The 18,805-nt window shown below is 44.1% G+C and overlaps 1 pseudogene; it reads right to left on the reverse strand.

The window, feature by feature from the left end:
* Positions 1 to 10,829: 10,829 nt before the first annotated feature.
* On the reverse strand, positions 10,830 to 11,665 carry LOC138467377 (gastrula zinc finger protein XlCGF57.1-like; annotated as a pseudogene).
* Positions 11,666 to 18,805: the final 7,140 nt, after the last annotated feature.

Consider the following 18,805-nt stretch of genomic DNA (forward strand, 5'->3'; position numbering starts at 1 on the left):
TAGTCCACTCCGATGACTTCCTCTTGACCGGCACCCTTTGTCGATTTCTGGGTCCAGCCGTGGTCTCCTTCCTCTTCAATTCCAAGAGTCTCATTCCTTCTTCATATGAGGTGAACCTGTGCAGCCTCCCTTCCCATTCAAGCAAGAGACGGAATGGAAATGTCCATCTGTACCATATCTCATTTTTCCTCAGTTCTCTGACCACTGGACCCATCATCTGTCCCTTTGTCAAGGTGATCTGTGCTAGATCCTGATAAAGTTGTAGACAGGATCCGTTATACCTTATTTCCTTTCCTCTTCTTGCCGCTGCCAACACTCTCTCTTTTTGCTCGCAGTTATGCAGTGCGACCAGCACATCCCTGGGTCTTGCACCCGGTTTGCTCCTCTTGGGTCCAATCCACTGTTATCTCTGTACCATCTTGCAGCTCTATTAATTGCTCAAACACTTGTTTGGCCATCAAGCTCAGGTCATTGTGGCGCACTTCTTCTGCCATCCTTATGTTATGTTAGACTGTCTTGATCAATTTGCGAGGTCCTCAATTTGGATCTCTATGGCTGCGTAACCCTGGACAGGTTCTCTACGAGTATATCAATCTTCTATGTGTCCTCGGCTAGATCCTTCACTGCAGTTTCCATCATCTCGACTCTCTCCACAAGCTTACTCATGCCCCCCTTAACCTCTTGCAGAGCTGAAGAGAAGTGATATCTCATCTTACTCATTTGCGTCTGCAGGTTGTTCGCAATTTTGTCCCCAAAGTCCTGGAAGCACTAGCAAAGGACCTCTTGAGTAACTACCTGGTCATTTGCTGCTTGTCTCGGACCCCACCTCCATTGGTCCTTCCTGGTCCCCTGCTCGCCCTCCAACAGATGTCCATCATCTTTACGCCACAGTTTCTGCAAGTTGCCCTCTTGTTTTTTTGTGTGGATTTCGTTAGATTTTGGGCTTCTTCTCCTTTATTGTTAGACATCTTATCCAGCGATGGCAGGGGGAGGTATTGGTGGTCCTCATAGTGGTTGAGGATCCATAGGCTAGACCCTGCAGAGTCAGGGTGTGTGCCAAGGGCTGGCCCTCAGTGAACTGTGATCCTAGCTCTTGAACCTGTCTTCTCCGGGGTGGGATGTCTATTTCTTCTTGCTGTTTCAGGCCAACCCTGCCGAACCCTGTCTGTGGGCGAGGGGTCTCCCCTAGTCCTCTGGCCACCCGGGTCCCGGCACCCTCACCGGCGCATTCTCTGTGCTGGCTACTCAACTCGCCAGTGACCAGGGGCTGGATATCCAACAGCTTGCGGTGCCCCAGCGGTGCCGGTCTGCCACTGCTCCACAAGTTTTGTCATTGATCTAGGTGTGGGGCTAGGGGGTCCTCCTCTCCCCCCCCGGTCTGCTCCGCACCCGAGTGCTTCTTAGCTTTCCCTGCGCCAGGCCCGGTTGGGTCTTAGTGTCCTTTTCTGCCTTCTGGTGTCCTTTGTACGCAGATTACACATGTCCCAATGTCATTCCTAAGTTTTGTTTTGCCGATGACTGTAGAATTTGGCGGGCCACTGAGGGCATTAGATCTTATAACGGAGTGAGTGCCGTGAAGTTATGGGTAAATGGCAGCACATTCCGAGAATGATGCTGTATTGTGCAGTGGTAAAAGCAGATTGCTCGCTAGTGACTGCGTCAGGTGTTTGCCGGGATGGGAATGAAACTGGTGATCGCGTCAAAGCTGAATGCCGGTGGTCACGTTGGGTGCTGGAGCTGTTATCTTGTCCGTTTGCTCACTGGTGTTCGCCTTTCGCTCCATTGAGATTCTGGGCAAGCGGATTGTTGATTGTGGTGAACCATGGCAGGCTCCCTGCTGGTGCCGGCAACAGGACTTTGGTAAACCCCAGCTTCCTCCCAGGCTCTTCATGCTCTGTGCGGCTGGTTCCACATGGCTATCTCGCTCTTTTTGGCGCACCTCCACAAGTTTCGTCGTAGAACGAGGTGAGGGGATGGGAGTGCCCCTGCTCAGCTCCAAACCCGGCAGCTTCCCAGTGACTCTCATATAGGAGCCATGTGTGCCGTGTCGAGCCCCCCCCAGTTCCCTCAACAGGGGTCTTACAGTATCTCAGATGCTGCTGGACTGCTGTCCCCACGAGCGGGCCTCTGGGGCTACTCCTCTCCAGTTTCCCTTGTGGCCACGCTGCAACCGTGGGAGGGCCCTGCACACATGCCTGACTCTATTGCTTGCCCATTCACTGCTGTGTTGCCAGCCCCCTGGCACCGCTCTGGGCAGTATGCACTCTCTTTCGTGCCAGTGGTGCTGTGGAAACACTTGTGTATAGGTGCGTTATAAATGCCTTATCATATCATATCATATCATCACCTGGCGGTGATACCATCCCTAGCCTGGGGAGGGATCAGCTTGTGAAATCCCTATGTATTAGGCCCGAGGGGGAAGGAGCACTCTGTTTACACAGTTCTCCTCATGGCAGCCATCTTGGGAATCCCCTGATAAGAGATTTGAATCTCACCTCTTAATATGGGTCTCACATAACAGATTTTAAGGTCATCTTCCCATGCAAACTTGACTGCCAGACTTTCAAAGTTTAAAAAAAAGTTGGCCAAATCCTCCCCTTCATGGTATAGTTGTAAACGCCCTTGTGGAAGACAGGGTCTGGTTTGTATTGCAATAAGTTGTTCTAACCCAGTTTGTAAGCGAGTTTTGGCCTGTAATTGGTGAGCAGCCAAACAGATGTCGGCGTTCTCTGGGGAGGCCATGTCAAAACCTGGAGTTAAAGGGCCTCATCAGACTCGCTTCTGAATTCTGAACAAACTGAAAGAGACTGAAGTTTATCCTCTGCTTCACACTCAAGAATGAAATCTGATTGCTCTAAATCCTAATCAGTTTTATGAGGGGAGGATTGATCTTTTACCTCAGTAAAAAATGTTTTAGAATTTGAAGGTAGGTTGATGCCAAAGAGTTTTCCTTGCCAGTGCGATCGCTAAAGCGCTGGGTTTTATATAAGCTTGGTGAGCTCTGATTTTTAGAACAACATGGTCCCACTGTTGTTAAGGCAGAATTCTAGGCAGCACCCTCTGGGAGCACTACACAGGATTAAGCTCACAGGTGTTAGCACAAAGTCACCTTTGGTACAAGCCCGTGCCACACAGGAAAGTGGTAGCGAGGTCGAGTGGCCAGACCTATCTCAAGAGTGCGATGAGCAGTACAGGGGATTACACATGAGTACGTCAATTACCCTGGTTCAGATAGACACTTACAAGGTTACTTTGTATAAGAATATATATTTATTTCTTTCGGACAAGTATTTCCGAACAGGTCACTTAGAAAAGCAGTTAAATTCAGAATAGTCAAAAATGTAACTTCGAAACACACTTCTAATGATTGTAGACAAGTCTATAGTCCCAAGCAAGGAGACCTATAAATGGCACTCTACAATCCTATCTATGGAAGGGTTAAAACAAGATAAGGCAAAGCAAGGTAAAACGAAAAGATCAGTCCTAATGAATCGAGGCAGCACAATCTAATAAGGGCATTAACCAACAGGGTAGATCTACAAAAAGGCCTATGCCAAAGTCAATGGTACAAGTCAATTTGCCCAAGATCACATGGTTCTCTGTAATAACGAATAAGTCTTTGTGCAGGCGAAAAACGAATTGGACTGTAGCGGATAATGTTAGTCGAGGTGAAAGCAGCACACCAGCCTTTCCGAAAATGAAAGGCGGGAGCGACTTCCTTCGCGTTAGCTCCAAGAAGCCAACAAGGGTGTACAGTACCTTATAATGACAACGAAGGTTCCAACTGCGTCAGAGGTCCAGGTGGGTTTCCTGCAGGCTCCGGTGTCCACCACTCAACTCGCTTTCAAGAGAGGAGGCAGACTGGAGGGTCCTGCGCCACACGGGATGGTAGTTTGCAGCAGGGGTTAAGCGTTGGCAAAAAAGAAATGCTCCGGTACCTTAAGTGCGGTCTGGGGTCTCTCCCACTGGCTATCCGGCGATGGCAAGACGTTACCAAAGTTCGACCAGGGTGAAGAGGGTCCGGGTTTGAAGATTCTGATGAAGAGCTTCTGTCGTTGGAGATCAGGAATTCGAACCTGCAGCAGGGCTCCACCGGTGTAGATGTCGTCTGCAACTGTCCTCTCCGTCTCTCCTCGTCGGGTCCTACGATCCAGTGGCGACTCTGTCTTCCATTCCAAAGTGGTGGGTATTTAAGCTAAATTCCCCCATTCAGACAGCCTGGCTGTCAATCATGCAGCAGGGGGTCACTGTCCAGGCCGGACAGTGCCCCAACCAATCACACCAAAGTGCGACTTGGTTCCCAAGGGAACCAAGGGCAGGGGGTCTCAAACCCCTCCCTCACATCCTGCCTACGCTAGACTTCCAGGCGCCTTTGGCAGGGCTTCTGTTCAGAAGCCCGCCAAAAACGTCAAACAAAGAAAAACCAAAGGTGAGTGAAACTCATGAAGGAAGACTTGAGAAGGAACCCCCAGCAAAGAAAATGGCGAAAAACACGACCGGCGTCAAGTTATTAACAATATGACCCAGCGGGGTTTAGGGTTAGAGCTAACATGTAGCTTTTACCGTTACCCCGTATAAAGGTAATACGGTAAAGAAAGAAAGTGTAGTAGTACCACTGACACCAGCCAATTTTTTTATCTATGGGTGCCAACTGTAAGTCAAAAAGGAGTTTAGGCAAAGGAGGCACGAAGTGACCCCTTTAGCACTCTATGAAAGATAGGGTGTGCTGAGTCTGGTAATTTGTAAAAAGCCTGATAAAGTTAATGGCAACTTTACCTTTGCTGGGGGACTGTAGTCAGCGCCAGCAATGGAGTTTTGGGAAGTCGAAAAGACAACCCAGTGTCACTGCACGGAGGGTGCGGTGTGACACACTGAAAAAGATGATGCCCCCAGAGTTGGTTAGCCTCTGGGTCCATGAGACACATAAAAAGAACAACACTTATCACAAAAATGCAGGTAAGAGTGGAAATAAAAAGGTTCACACTCTTAACATGGAATAATAACCCCTGAAATCCAGCAAAGCTGCTGAGGGACTCACTAGGTGAGGGAAATTAGCCACTATGGAGAATTCCTCCCTAACAACTGTTTCAACTGGAAATGGGAAATAGGAAGAGTATCCCACAGTATTTGAGACCAGAAAAATAAGTCCTGGTCTCTTATGGGAATATGGGTCTGTAAGAAGATTGATTGTTTGATGGCTTGTATCCTGTCTGTGCTCTCAATATTTACAAGAATTATTTCCCCAACTGGAGGCAATATAATTAGAAGCATAGATTCCTCAACTTGTTTCAGTTGAGCCGCATCCCACTGCTGACACCATATGTGAGGCATGCATGGTATCACAAGTGAAGACACAGAAACAAAAGGTTCAACATTTATTAAGTTTGACTGGGGGTGGAGACTTCCTATCTGGCCCTAACTCTATAATGAGAGTAGTCTCGAACATCAAAGTAAACCAAATAATCCAAGTCAGTCAGTCAAACAAAAAGAATAGTCTGTGTCATAAACCTATACTTACCCTCATGCTTTGCAATAACTAAGTGTGGGTAAATGAATGTAAAAATAAAAGAGTGTATTCAAAATAATGTCAGAATGGCTGACAAAATGGCCCTCCACTGCTTTCCCCAAGTTAGGTTCACTGGGGTATTCACAAAGTTCTTCAAGGTAGTCGGAATGCGCAATTCATCAGTTTCTCACAAGTTCCATAGGATTCCTCTGCCTATGCTGCTTAACAGTTCAATACTTGACAATGGTAATTTCACTTGACTTTTTCTGGGCTTCCCTCGCTCACGTGACGTTTCTCAAACATTATGTTCCTTTTCTTATTATTCGCTCAGGCAAATTACTTAATTCACAATGGTTCAAAACCAACACACATCTGTCTGTGCATCACACTGTTCTTCAAGTTAGCACCACCTCGTAGAGCTTGAGAAAAAATCCTTTCCCCAACCTTTATACTTTTCATCTGTTTGAGAACTTCGCAACTGCATGGTACTATCACCCCCATATGTGACCACTCCAACAGCAGAGTTCAAATAAGGTTCAATAGCAGCAAAAAACCCACCAGAGTCATCACAATCCCATACATAGGAAACACCAGAGTAATCACAATCCCCTGCAAGAAAAAAACACCACAGTAATCACAATCCCATACAAAAGAAACACCAGAGTAATAAAAATCCTGTGTAAAAAAACACCAGAGTAATCACACTTCTGTGCAAAAGAAACACCAGAGTAATCACAATCCTTTGCAAAAGAAACACCAGAGTAATCATAATCCCATGCAAAGAAAAACACCAGAGTAATCACAATCCCATGCAAAGAAAAACTAGAGTAATCAAAATCCCATGAAAGAAAAACACCAGAGTAATCACAATCCCATACAAAATAAACACCAGAGTAATCACAATCCTGTGCAAAAGAAACACCATAGTAATCAAAATCCCATGAAAGAAACACCAGAGTAATCACAATCCTGTGCAAAAGAAACACCATAGTAATCAATCCTGTGAAAAAGAAACAACAGAGTAATCACTATCCCATACAAAAGAAACACGAGAGTAATCACAATCCATGCAAATGTAACAGAGTAATCACAATCCCATGCAAAAAAACACCAGAGTAATCACAATCCCATACAAAAGAAACACCAGAGTAATCACAATCCTGTGCAAAAGAAACACCAGAGTAATCACAATCCCATGCAAAAAAACACCAGAGTAATCACAATCCCATACAAAAGAAACACCAGAGTAATCACAATCCTGTGCAAAAGAAACACCAGAGTAATCACAATCCCATACAAAAGAAACACCAGAGTAATCACAATCCCATGCAAAAAAACACCAGAGTAATCACAATCCTGTACAAAAGAAACACCTGAGTAATCACAAACCCGTGCAAAATAAACACCAGAGTAATCACAATTCTGTACAAAAGAAACACCAGAGTAATGACAATCCCATGCAAAAATACACCAGAGTTATCACAATCCCATGCAAAAAAAACACCAGAGTAATCACAATCCAATACAAACGAAACACCAGAGTAATCACAATCCCATACAAATGAAACACCAGAGTAATCACAATCCTGTGCAAAAGAAACACCAGAGTAATCACAATCCTATACAAAGAAAAACACCAGAGTAATCACAATCCCATACAAAGAAAGACACCAGAGTAATCACAATCCCATACAAAGAAAAACACCAGAGTAATCACAATCCCATACAAAAGAAACACCAGAGTAATCACAATCCCATACAAAAGAAACACCAGAGTAATCACAATCCCATACAAAGAAAAACACCAGAGTAATCACAATCCTGTGCAAAAGAAACACCAGAGTAATCACAATCCCATACAAAGAAAAACACCAGAGTAATCACAATCCCATACAAATGAAACACCAAGTAATCACAATCCCATGCAAAAGAAACACCAGAGTAATCACAATCCTGTGCAAAAGAAACACCAGAGTAATCACAATCCCATACAAAAGAAACACCAGAGTAATCACAATCCCATGCAAAAAAACACCAGAGTAATCACAATCCTGTACAAAAGAAACACCTGAGTAATCACAAACCCGTGCAAAATAAACACCAGAGTAATCACAATTCTGTACAAAAGAAACACCAGAGTAATGACAATCCCATGCAAAAATACACCAGAGTTATCACAATCCCATGCAAAAAAAACACCAGAGTAATCACAATCCAATACAAACGAAACACCAGAGTAATCACAATCCCATACAAATGAAACACCAGAGTAATCACAATCCTGTGCAAAAGAAACACCAGAGTAATCACAATCCTATACAAAGAAAAACACCAGAGTAATCACAATCCCATACAAAGAAAGACACCAGAGTAATCACAATCCCATACAAAGAAAAACACCAGAGTAATCACAATCCCATACAAAAGAAACACCAGAGTAATCACAATCCCATACAAAAGAAACACCAGAGTAATCACAATCCCATACAAAGAAAAACACCAGAGTAATCACAATCCTGTGCAAAAGAAACACCAGAGTAATCACAATCCCATACAAAGAAAAACACCAGAGTAATCACAATCCCATACAAAAGAAACACCAGAGTAATCGCAATCCCATACAAAGAAAAACACCAGAGTAATCACAATCCCATACAAAGAAAAACACCAGAGTAATCACAATCCCATATAAAAGAAACACCAGAGTAATCACAATCCCATACAAAGAAAAACACCAGAGTAATCACAATCCCATACAAAGAAAAACACCAGAGTAATCACAATCCCATACAAAAGAAACACCAGAGTAATCACAATCCCATACAAAGAAAAACACCAGAGTAATCACAATCCCATACAAAAGAAACACCAGAGTAATCACAATCCCATACAAAAGAAACACCAGAGTAATCACAATCCCATACAAAAGAAACACCAGAGTAATCACAATCCCATACAAAAGAAACACCAGAGTAATCACAATCCCATACAAAAGAAACACCAGAGTAATCACAATCCTGTGCAAAAGAAACACCAGAGTAATCACAATCCCATACAAAGAAAAACACCAGAGTAATCACAATCCCATACAAAAGAAACACCAGAGTAATCACAATCCAATACAAAGAAAAACACCAGAGTAATCACAATCCCATACAAAAGAAACACCAGAGTAATCACAATCCCATACAAAGAAAAACACCAGAGTAATCACAATCCCATACAAAGAAAAACACCAGAGTAATCACAATCCCATACAAAAGAAATACCAGAGTAATCACAATCCCATACAAAGAAAAACACCAGAGTAATCACAATCCCATACAAAAGAAACACCAGAGTAATCACAATCCCATACAAAGAAAAACACCAGAGTAATCACAATCCCATACAAAAGAAACACCAGAGTAATCACAATCCCATACAAAAGAAACACCAGAGTAATCACAATCCCATACAAAAGAAACACCAGAGTAATCACAATCCCATACAAAAGAAACACCAGAGTAATCACAATCCCATACAAAGAAAAACACCAGAGTAATCACAATCCCATACAAAAGAAACACCAGAGTAATCAAAATCCCAAACAAAAGAAAGTTCATCCATTGCTTTTGTTCAGAGTGTAAGAAACGTGGCAGGTCCTGCTAGCAAATGTTTAAAAAAAGACAGGAAATGTAGAGTGTGGGTTTAATTCACTGGATTGATTACTCAATTTTGTATCAATCCATTGATTTGTGAGCACATTTATCTTGATTTCCTCCATTTTTTCTTTAATGCCATATCTCATTTAGCTGAGGGTTAAGGTATGGAAGGGCACACCCTGGGGATTTGAACATCAGCACCTCCTTCTCTTTACCTCTCCTCCTCCGTCACTACCACCTCCCACCATGTTCACCTCTTTCCCACCCGTCCACTGAACCCAATACCACCTCCTTCTCTTTACCCCACCTCCTCCGTCACTACCACCTCCCACCATGTTCACCTCTTTCCCACCCGTCCACTGAACCCAATACCACCTCCTTCTCTTTACCCCACTTCCTCCGTCACTACCACCTCCCACAATGTCCACCTCTTTCCCACCCATCCACTGAACCCATTACCACCACCTTCTCTTTACCCCACCTCCTCAGTCACGACCAGCTCCTTCCATTTTCATGGCAATAAAGTTTAAAAAGTGGACAATAACATTCATTCCAGCATAAACCTGGAATAGAGGTGGTCACCCCACTAATTAAAACAAATGAATCACCTCTGTTGCAGGAAGAAAACAGAAAAGTGAAGCCAGAAAAAAAGAGATTTGACACATGAATTGAGTTATTACTAACAATGTATTTTTCATGTTAACACAGTGACATATTGGCTGAAGTTCAATATTCATTTCATCAGCATTTCACTCAGTGTATGAATCCCGGTGGGAGACTTTTTACATTAGACCTGTAAGTTTATCAAAGACCAGCTTGATTTTGTAGACATTGATGTCCACTGTTCCTTCTTGGAATTTAGAGAACAGCTGTGAAATCATTAAACCCACAACTCTTTCATTCCAGACAGAAAGGCACCATTTCATTTCCCAATTTGCATGAGTTTTATTGTTTCCCAACACAGTGGATAGTTCTATTCCACTTGCCCTTTCTACTCTATTCCCAAAATGCAACTTATCCTATGAGGGCCGAGAGTTATGGATTCAGCCACTGAGTCTTTAACCTTTTCCAAACTGTTGGTGCCCATTCATTTGCAAGTTTTCATAGGATGGTTACCTAAACACAGAAGGTGAATATTCTAGAAGGGATGCATTTCAAACTGCAGGGATTCAACAATCATAATCAGCCATCGTTCGTGTGAGCACTCACTTTGACATCTGTGCAGAGCCTGTCGATGCAGGTTCGAATCCCGGCAGGGCCAAACTCAGCTTTTCATCCTTCCGAGGCCGATAAATGAGCACCTCACACCATGGGTAATAATAAGCAGCGCTCCGATACCTGAGGGTTCGTAGGGCTATATAAATGCTAAATTATTATTATTATTATTAAATAGACCCAGGCATGCATGTTTTGTCAGGTGCCTAATAAGGTGACTGTTCCGACTGAAGCATTTTCCACATTTAGTACACCGATAAGGTTTCCCACCCGTATGTTTTCTACAGTGGCGAATAAGATCTCTCTTCCCAAAGAAGTTCTTCCTACATTCACTACATGCCCTCTCTCATGGCAGATAAGAACATCCTGTGTGCTGAAGTATTCGCCACATTCACTACACTTACGAGGTCTCTCGAGGACTGATGATAAATAAGACCTCACTTATGGCTAAACCATTTCCCACACTAAACACTGTTATGAAGTTTTTCACCTATGTGTGTTCTCTGGTGGCTAATCAGACGTCTCTTCTGAGTAATTACTTTCCCACATTCCATGCACTTGTAAGTTTTCTAACCTGTATGTGATCTCTAGTGGCGAATAAAATGTCCCATGTAAACAAACCCTTTACCACATTTATGGCACTCATAAGGTTTCTCACCTGTATGTGTTCTCTGGTGGATAGTAAGCTCTCCTTTTGTAGCAAACCCTTTCCCACATTCAGTGCCTCATGAGGTGTCCCACCTGTATGTCTTCTCTAGTGTCTAATAAGATGCATCTTCCTAGTAAACCCCTTCCCACATTCAATGCACTCATATGGTTTCCCACCTGTATGTGTTCTCTGGTGGCGAATACGAAGTCCCTTCCGAGCAAACTCTTTCCCACATTCAATGCACTCATAAGGATTCTCACATGAATGTTTTTTTAGGTGGAGAGTAATATATTGCTTTTGTGCAAACCCTTTCCCACATTCAATGCACTCATACAGTTTCTCACCTATATGTGTTCTCTGGTGGCTAATAAGATGTCCCTTCTGAGCAAACCTTTTCCCACATTCAGTGCACAGAAACAGCTTCTCACCTGTATGTGTTCTCTGGTGGCTAATAAGATGTCCCTTTGTAGCAAACCTTTTTCCACATTCCGTGCAGACATGTGGTTTCTCACCTTTTTGCATTTGCTCGTGGCAGAGAAGTGTATCATGCAAATGGACGCCATTATCAAATTCTGTGCACTGATACGTTTTTTCACCTATGTCCTCATGTGGGCAATAAGTATGTTCTTGACATGGCAATTGTTCCCACATTCTGCACACGTGTACAGTTACCTGCCAGTTTATGTTGTCAGGTGCTTAATGACAGGACCCTTTTCACTGAACTTTTTCCAAATTCAGAGCAAATGAGAAATGCTTTTATTACTGCACATAACAGAATGTCATTTTCGTGCTAAATATCCCTCTCCACCAGAATTGACAGAATGAACAGGCTTGGTTACTGGATGTTACCACAAAGGTGTTGCATGGATGGAAGCCATCATGTTTCCAACAAGCTTCTCAATCCCAGTTCCTGAATACTCTGAAAATACAAATGGACCCCAAACTTGCACACTTCTAAGATGCATGGAAATTGCATATTCTAACAATGAAGCTTTTCACTGCGATAGTCCAAGGAATCTATCACTGATGTTGCATATCTGGGGCATCAGTCACCTATTACCATAAAAGGAGATGCACATTATTAGTTTCAACACGTTCACAATCGCAGGCAGCACATGTAATAAGACTCTACTCAGCAGTAGTGATGTTAACTCGCGTAGTAACTTATACAACTCTGAAGTGCCATCTATTGGGGAAAGGCACCCCAATAGGTGGCAGAGTAGTGGTGCTCCAATGAGAACATTTAACAGGACTGAGGTAACACGCAGCAGGAATAGTGTGATTCATTTTTATTTAGAAAATGTTAGCATCCAAAAGATCAGGGAAAAAACAATTTTAAATGGATATTTTAATCATCAGGAACATGTATATACGTTCTACTATTTTATTTATTCAGTACCTGGAAGCTCCCAATTTCAATATACACATGATAAAGGAGTTTGACACTAGGTCAGCTGTTTGCCACCAATCGAACACCTGCTTGACCAGTCCATTGTGTAACCACTGATGACTTGTGTATTGGCCCAAACATAAGTAATATAACTAACAGCACCATCGAGGAAACAAGGACAGCATTGTGATTTAAAGGGAAAGCGCCAATCTCTTGCCACAGTGAGAATGGCACACGCCACGCTGGCACTACATTCAAACATGGACCTTAAACCTAGATAAACTCCAAACCCATTCCTCTCCCCCATGTGAGAAGCCTGAAGGGTTCTCCCTAGCTAGTCCCCGGTGATTTGTCATCCAGCTGGCCAGGACATGGCCATCGCTATTGGATCCAGTTCCTGGGGGTGGACCAGGGAGGGAGGATCACCTGGAAGGGGGTCCTCGGGGAGTGGGACACCGACGGGTGAGATGTGGTATCCCCCTACCTTTGTTACCTTTTCCCTATCCTCTCCCATCGGACATTCCAAACCTCTGACCCCCCTCACCCTCCTTTCCAACAAAAACACTTTTTCACAACACAAAGGACAACGGACTAACACCAGAGCCGTTCATCTGACATGCCCCAATACAAGTGTCAGGCAAAGTCAGACAATTGATCAGAATCACACACACCTGACGGCCCTTTCCCTGCCCTACAGGGGTAAAGGTGGAGCCAGAGAGCACAGTACGAACCCGGCACACAGCACAACGAGACAGCTAATCAGGCTCAGCAGTCAGTAATCGAGAGGGTGGTGAGGAGAGAAGTGGCCATGCCCTTTTCGTCCAAGACCCGTGGAACCTTTGTGGAGGAGAGCTTAAGACTGCGAACAATAGCACAAGTGTATTGCAGCAGATGTCAACGGTGCACAGGGCAAGCCTACACCGATAAGCAGGAGCGAGGGAAGCTCCCATGCCCGTGGTACCAGCATTGACCCCAGAAACGGCCAAAGCCACGCAGTTCATCACAGCCAGTGAGTCAAGGGGAGAATCGAGAACAAACCGGGCTGTGTTGCGTGACAGAATTGCAAAATGGAAAGTTTGAACCAAGTTCGAGGAACTGTGAAAGAACTGTAAAAGTGTTAAGAGGAGACCAGCTGCAGAGGGAAACCAGCACCACGTGGGTACTAACACAAGAGACTCTGGTCGATCCCCCTCTGAGAGAAACTACAGATACAAGAAGGCCATACGAGAGCCAGCCGAATACGTCAAATTGGTCATACTGAGGGTGAAGCAAAATCCCAGTACAATCAAAAGACTTCGATCTATAAACTGTGTAAGAGCACGGGAAGTGAACCCCACAGTGAGAGGAAACCAGGGAAGTGAACCCCAATAGGGGCAAAAGTCTAAAGTCCCAAGAAACAGAGTGTTGACAGACGTAAAACCCGACAGAGATGTCCACTGTGAACTGTTTGAAAAGACATTGAGAAACCAATGGAAGTGAATCCTGCTGAAGAGAGAAGGTTAGCGCCTAGAAGAGGTGGACCCAGGGGTGAAGCCATCACCCTGTGTAAAACTGTGGTAAACAATTGAGAAGGGTCAGCGCCTAGAACAGGGGGACCCAGGGGTGAACCTATCACCCAGTGAACATTGGAAACTAAACTTCATTTGTTTGTTAAAGGAACATTTGTTTCAGGTTAGTTGATCGCGTCAGGCCCCGAAGGCAAGAGACTTTCAAAGGAAACAAGACATGGCTATCGACGGTCCTAAGAACTGCCATTGGAATTGTCGTCTCATCCTGGAGAAGCCTGAGACTGTACTGTGCTCCAGACTCCCATCTTACCCTGTGCACAAAACATGGGGAAGGGAGGCCCAGGCTACCGCATCCTGACATGGAGAACACGTCTTTCTTTTCTTGAGAACTATCCCACACCCCTTTTTTTGTATTAGTTGTGAGGTTTGGCAATAGGTTTCTTTGAATAGGCCTTTTATTTTGACACAACGCCACTAGGACTACCTTATTTTTCATTTGATGGTCGACACTCGGTTCCATCTTAGATTTAGGTTTAGATTAGGCATTTTTGTCATCAGTGCTTCTGGGTCTATTCAGGAATAACGGCACTAGGTATATTGGAAAATGCATGCCTGCAGCACCACAGGAATGTCACAGGTATGCTGATGACATTTTGTTTAGGACAGTTTTTCTAAAGTCCACACAAGGTGCTTTATAAAATGGTACCTTAGGCAATATAGTAAACTCCAACTCTTTGTATAGACCTGCCCTTCATAATATAGTAGCGTAGACATAGCCGTCAGGACTATTTTAAGAGGGTGAGAGGGCTGTAGATAGGTATGAAGAACCTGTAGCATGTATAGGTTCAAAGAACACTGATCCAATAATATATTGTAAACATAATGGTTTATTGTACAGATACACAGGCAAAGATAATTCTTTAGAAAGGTAAGTACTATTATCATTCATAAACACAATTATAACATCCAACACAACACTTATGGTATGCACACCATAAATATAAACCTTATTTAAAAAGCAGTATGCAGTTTAAGGTAAGTAAACCCTATTGGTAAACGTTCACACTTATCCAGTCTCAGGAATAATAAAGTAACACCAATATTGTAAGAAGTAAGTACCTGGCCACTTTTATACATCATTCTCACGTAGGAATAATACAATTATACCAGCAACCAAACAGGTAAGCACTTGCCAACATATATAACATCTTTCAGGAATGATACAGTCATACCAACATCACTTTTCAGAATAGTGGAACACAATTCTAAGGTAAGCAAGAACGTATGAATTAATTTTCAGAGGGGCAGTATTAACTTCATGGATAAGTAAGAACTCGGGATATACATTTAGAATGGCAGTGAGCAATTCAAGGTGAGTGAAACCCCTATTGGGAGACTTCTACACTTACTCAGTTTCAGGATTAATAAAGTAATACCAACTCGGTTACTTCCTAGAATAGTGGAACAACTCAAAGGAAGATAATTACTACCTACCTTGCGGCCCTACACTGGAATGCCCTCCCCACTGCCCTACGAGCTGAACCTTCTCTGACCACCTTCCGCCAAACCTTGCAAACCACCCTGTTTGCTTGATTCTCTACCGTTTCTCATGTACACCCGCCATATGTATATTGGACCCGTGCACGCCTGCATGCATAGTATGTGTTACACCTATGTGCCCAATGCTGTCACCTATGCATAATGCAACTAACTTTTCTGCAAGTAACAGCGCCACAATGCCCTTGGGCTGCCTGCGCGCTATAAAAATGTAAAAAATTAAAAAATTAAAAAAAATATTAGTATTGTATACTTTTCTGAATGACCGTAAGCAATTCACAGGTAAGAACTGTGCAACCTATTCTATTTCAGAGATGCAGTTACAGCACTAACACCTTTAGCAAGTAAGTACTTTGCAACACTTTTATAATTTCTAATCAGGGTCATATACTTTGGAAGTCCTTCCCTATTTTAAGGCACAAGTGATCTCAGAGGCAGAAGCGGGCACTGGAGGTCTAGTAGCAAACAGTAGGCAGGTCAGGATAGGCACAGATGCAGGAAAGTCAGAGTTCCAGAGGATTTCTCGTCCAACAAGTAAGTATAGACTTCAGAGTTAGTAGAAAGTATTCTGGGACTTCGTAGAAGGCTCCCTAGATGCGTTCCAGAGTTAGGCCTCAGCGAACGGTATAGGCTAACTCCCAAACACACAAATCACTCACTCGGCCACACAGGAGCGAGACAAGACTTTAGGTAAGTACTGACCCCAGCCACACAGTACCTCAGCAGTGAAGCGCTTGCAGACCGACGCCTTCATGATGAAGCAGCACAGGACCCAGTCTCTGGATTCTTGGTGGTTGTGACAAAAGAATGGACACTGGATGGGAACTTGCAGCAGCAGATGACAGAAAGGGCTCCCAACGAATGATTCTTCGGTGCTCGTGCAGCTCTGTGGATTTGGCACACTTTTAAAGGAACCAAATGAAGGACGGTCATCGCTGTTCAGATTCTTCTCGATATCTCGGTCCAGCACTCTGGTGAGGTGACTTCAAGGAGCCAAGTCGTGTCTCTGGAAGTCCCGCAGGAGTCCACCAAAGTTGGAGCAGAATTCATTCTTCAGAGAACATTGCACAGCACTCAGGCTAGAGTTCCCAGGGTACTGGCGGTTTGCAGCCCAGGAAGGTCACAGCTCATCGTGGAATGGCCCAGAATGCAGGTAGTCTCAAGACTGATGGACCCCAATAGTCTCTGGGTCGGAGTCTTCATCTTCGGGACTCCTCTGCTGCTTCAAAGTTGGGGTCAGCACAGGCAGTGGTTACACAGCAGGCATCTCAGCTCGCTGAAAGTAGCTAGAACATTATTCTCCTGTTCTTCTTCAACGGATCTTCTGTTCCAGTGGTCGACTGGTCTTCAGCTCCAAGATCCTGGCCAGATATACAGGAACCCGGACAACTTCTTTGAACTCTCCTTGCAGTTTAAAGAAAGGGGCAGGTGGCTGTCCAATCTGGACAGCCAGCCCCCAGAGGGAACTGGGGTCTCTCAGGCACACCAGAAGACAAAGGTGAGCAGTGTTTCGGACTCCTCCCTCACTTCCTGCCTTTACAGACATGCTGGAGCCTTGGCAGGCTACACAAAGGGCTCCTGCCAAAGACAAAAGAACACCCAGCTACTCCTCTACCCAGAAGGACAGAAGGTCCACGAAAGGACAAGGACACTAAAAATGGCATAACAAAAAGGGTGAATAAAGAAAGAAGCCACCATTCCAGCAGAATGGCGACCTTTCTGTGCATTATCATGGCTGGTTGTACAGCCTGCGTGCAGTAATTACAAAAAAGTCAGTAAACTGCCACCAGCCATAATAGTAAGCTTGTCACTGTGACAGAAATGTTACAGAACAGTGAGAAAGGGGATACCATGCATCTCCCCAGCACTCCACATAAGGTGGGGTGTGCTGATCTCACAATATTAAATTCAAAGGGGAAATGGAAACCTCTCTACCCTTGAGAACATCTGTTTTGCAAGGTACGTCAAGAGAAAATAAAAAGGGAAGCCCAAGGGGCCACCCAGCAACACTGCACAGAAAGTGCTGTGTGCTGCAATAATACATTGTAGATGCCCACAAAGTTATAGGAAAGGATAGGTCCAAAAACACACTGTGGAGAGCCAGAAAAACGGCACCCATAAAAAGAGTAAAAGAAAGGGTGAGTGGGGAAAAATGTTACCACTCACTCAGGAACATAGGAAAAGAATTCCAAAGTCCAGCATGAAGTGCTAGGGGTCTCACAGGGGAGGGAGATTTAGCATAGAAATGATAATCTAACCCAACAGTCTTGCGTGCTGGGTAATGCCATCAGGGCGGCCCTCAATGTCCCAAGGAGATCTCATATCTCTGACACAAGACGCAATCTACACTGGCTCCCTGTTGCACATCGCATATCACTCAAAACCCCTGCATTAACACACAAGGCCCTGAACAACTTGGCACCTGCATACTTGACCAATCGGTTCACGCGACACACAGCAATCAGACCACTGAGGTCTGCCCATGTACACACTCTGACTATACCTAGTTACAAGCTTCAGACAGCTGGGGGAACTAGCTTCTCTGTCCTCGGGTCCAAACTTTGGAACACCCTGCCCACCACTCTCAGAACAGAACCATTTGCCCACTCCTTTAAGAACAAAACCAAATTTTGGCTTCACAAACTTGACGGCTCGGCCTCTTCTTCCTAAACCCACTGGCCTTATGGGAATGCTTGACCTTCACACAACTATCCACACACCAAAATGCATTGCACATATAGCCTCTTCTGTTGGCAAACGCTTTAGTATACCAAATACGCCAGGAATCTCTTGTAACCTCACTATTGGTTGGTTCTCTGTATACTCTGCTTATCTATTTATCTCCGTAAACTGCTTTTGTATTCCCATGTTTGGTTCTTTCCCCACGGAAAGCTGTTTTGATTGTATGTAACCATTACCTTCTATTATGCGCCCAGATGCCCCAGGGCAAGGCGCGCAATACAAATAAAATAAATACAGGAGATGGGAGGGGTCACCCGCGTCACCCCGAAACCAATTTCTGTATCAAAAAGGAAAGAAACACTGCAAGTATGTTTATTACTGTGGTTCTCTCAGGTTTATAGCAGATAGTTAAAGGCTTTGCTAAATCTCTTTCCTCATTGGCTCATTAAATGCCACTAAAATTATCTAATCAGTTCATCATTCTGGTCTTCCTACTGTGCGCATCTCCTTGCATGTTCGGAGTTAGGAAGCTGTTCTCTCCTTTGTTTTTTATAGTCTGTTGTTGCCTGGTTGACGTACAGATCACGTGACAGATGTCATGCTTTCATATTACGTAACCCTTGCGAGTCTCTCAAACGCGCTGGAAAACCTTCC

This window comes from Ambystoma mexicanum, chromosome 4q (assembly GCF_040938575.1).
Source record: "Ambystoma mexicanum isolate Mex_15411 chromosome 4q, UKY_AmexF1_1, whole genome shotgun sequence".
NCBI classification, from domain to species: domain Eukaryota; kingdom Metazoa; phylum Chordata; class Amphibia; order Caudata; family Ambystomatidae; genus Ambystoma; species Ambystoma mexicanum.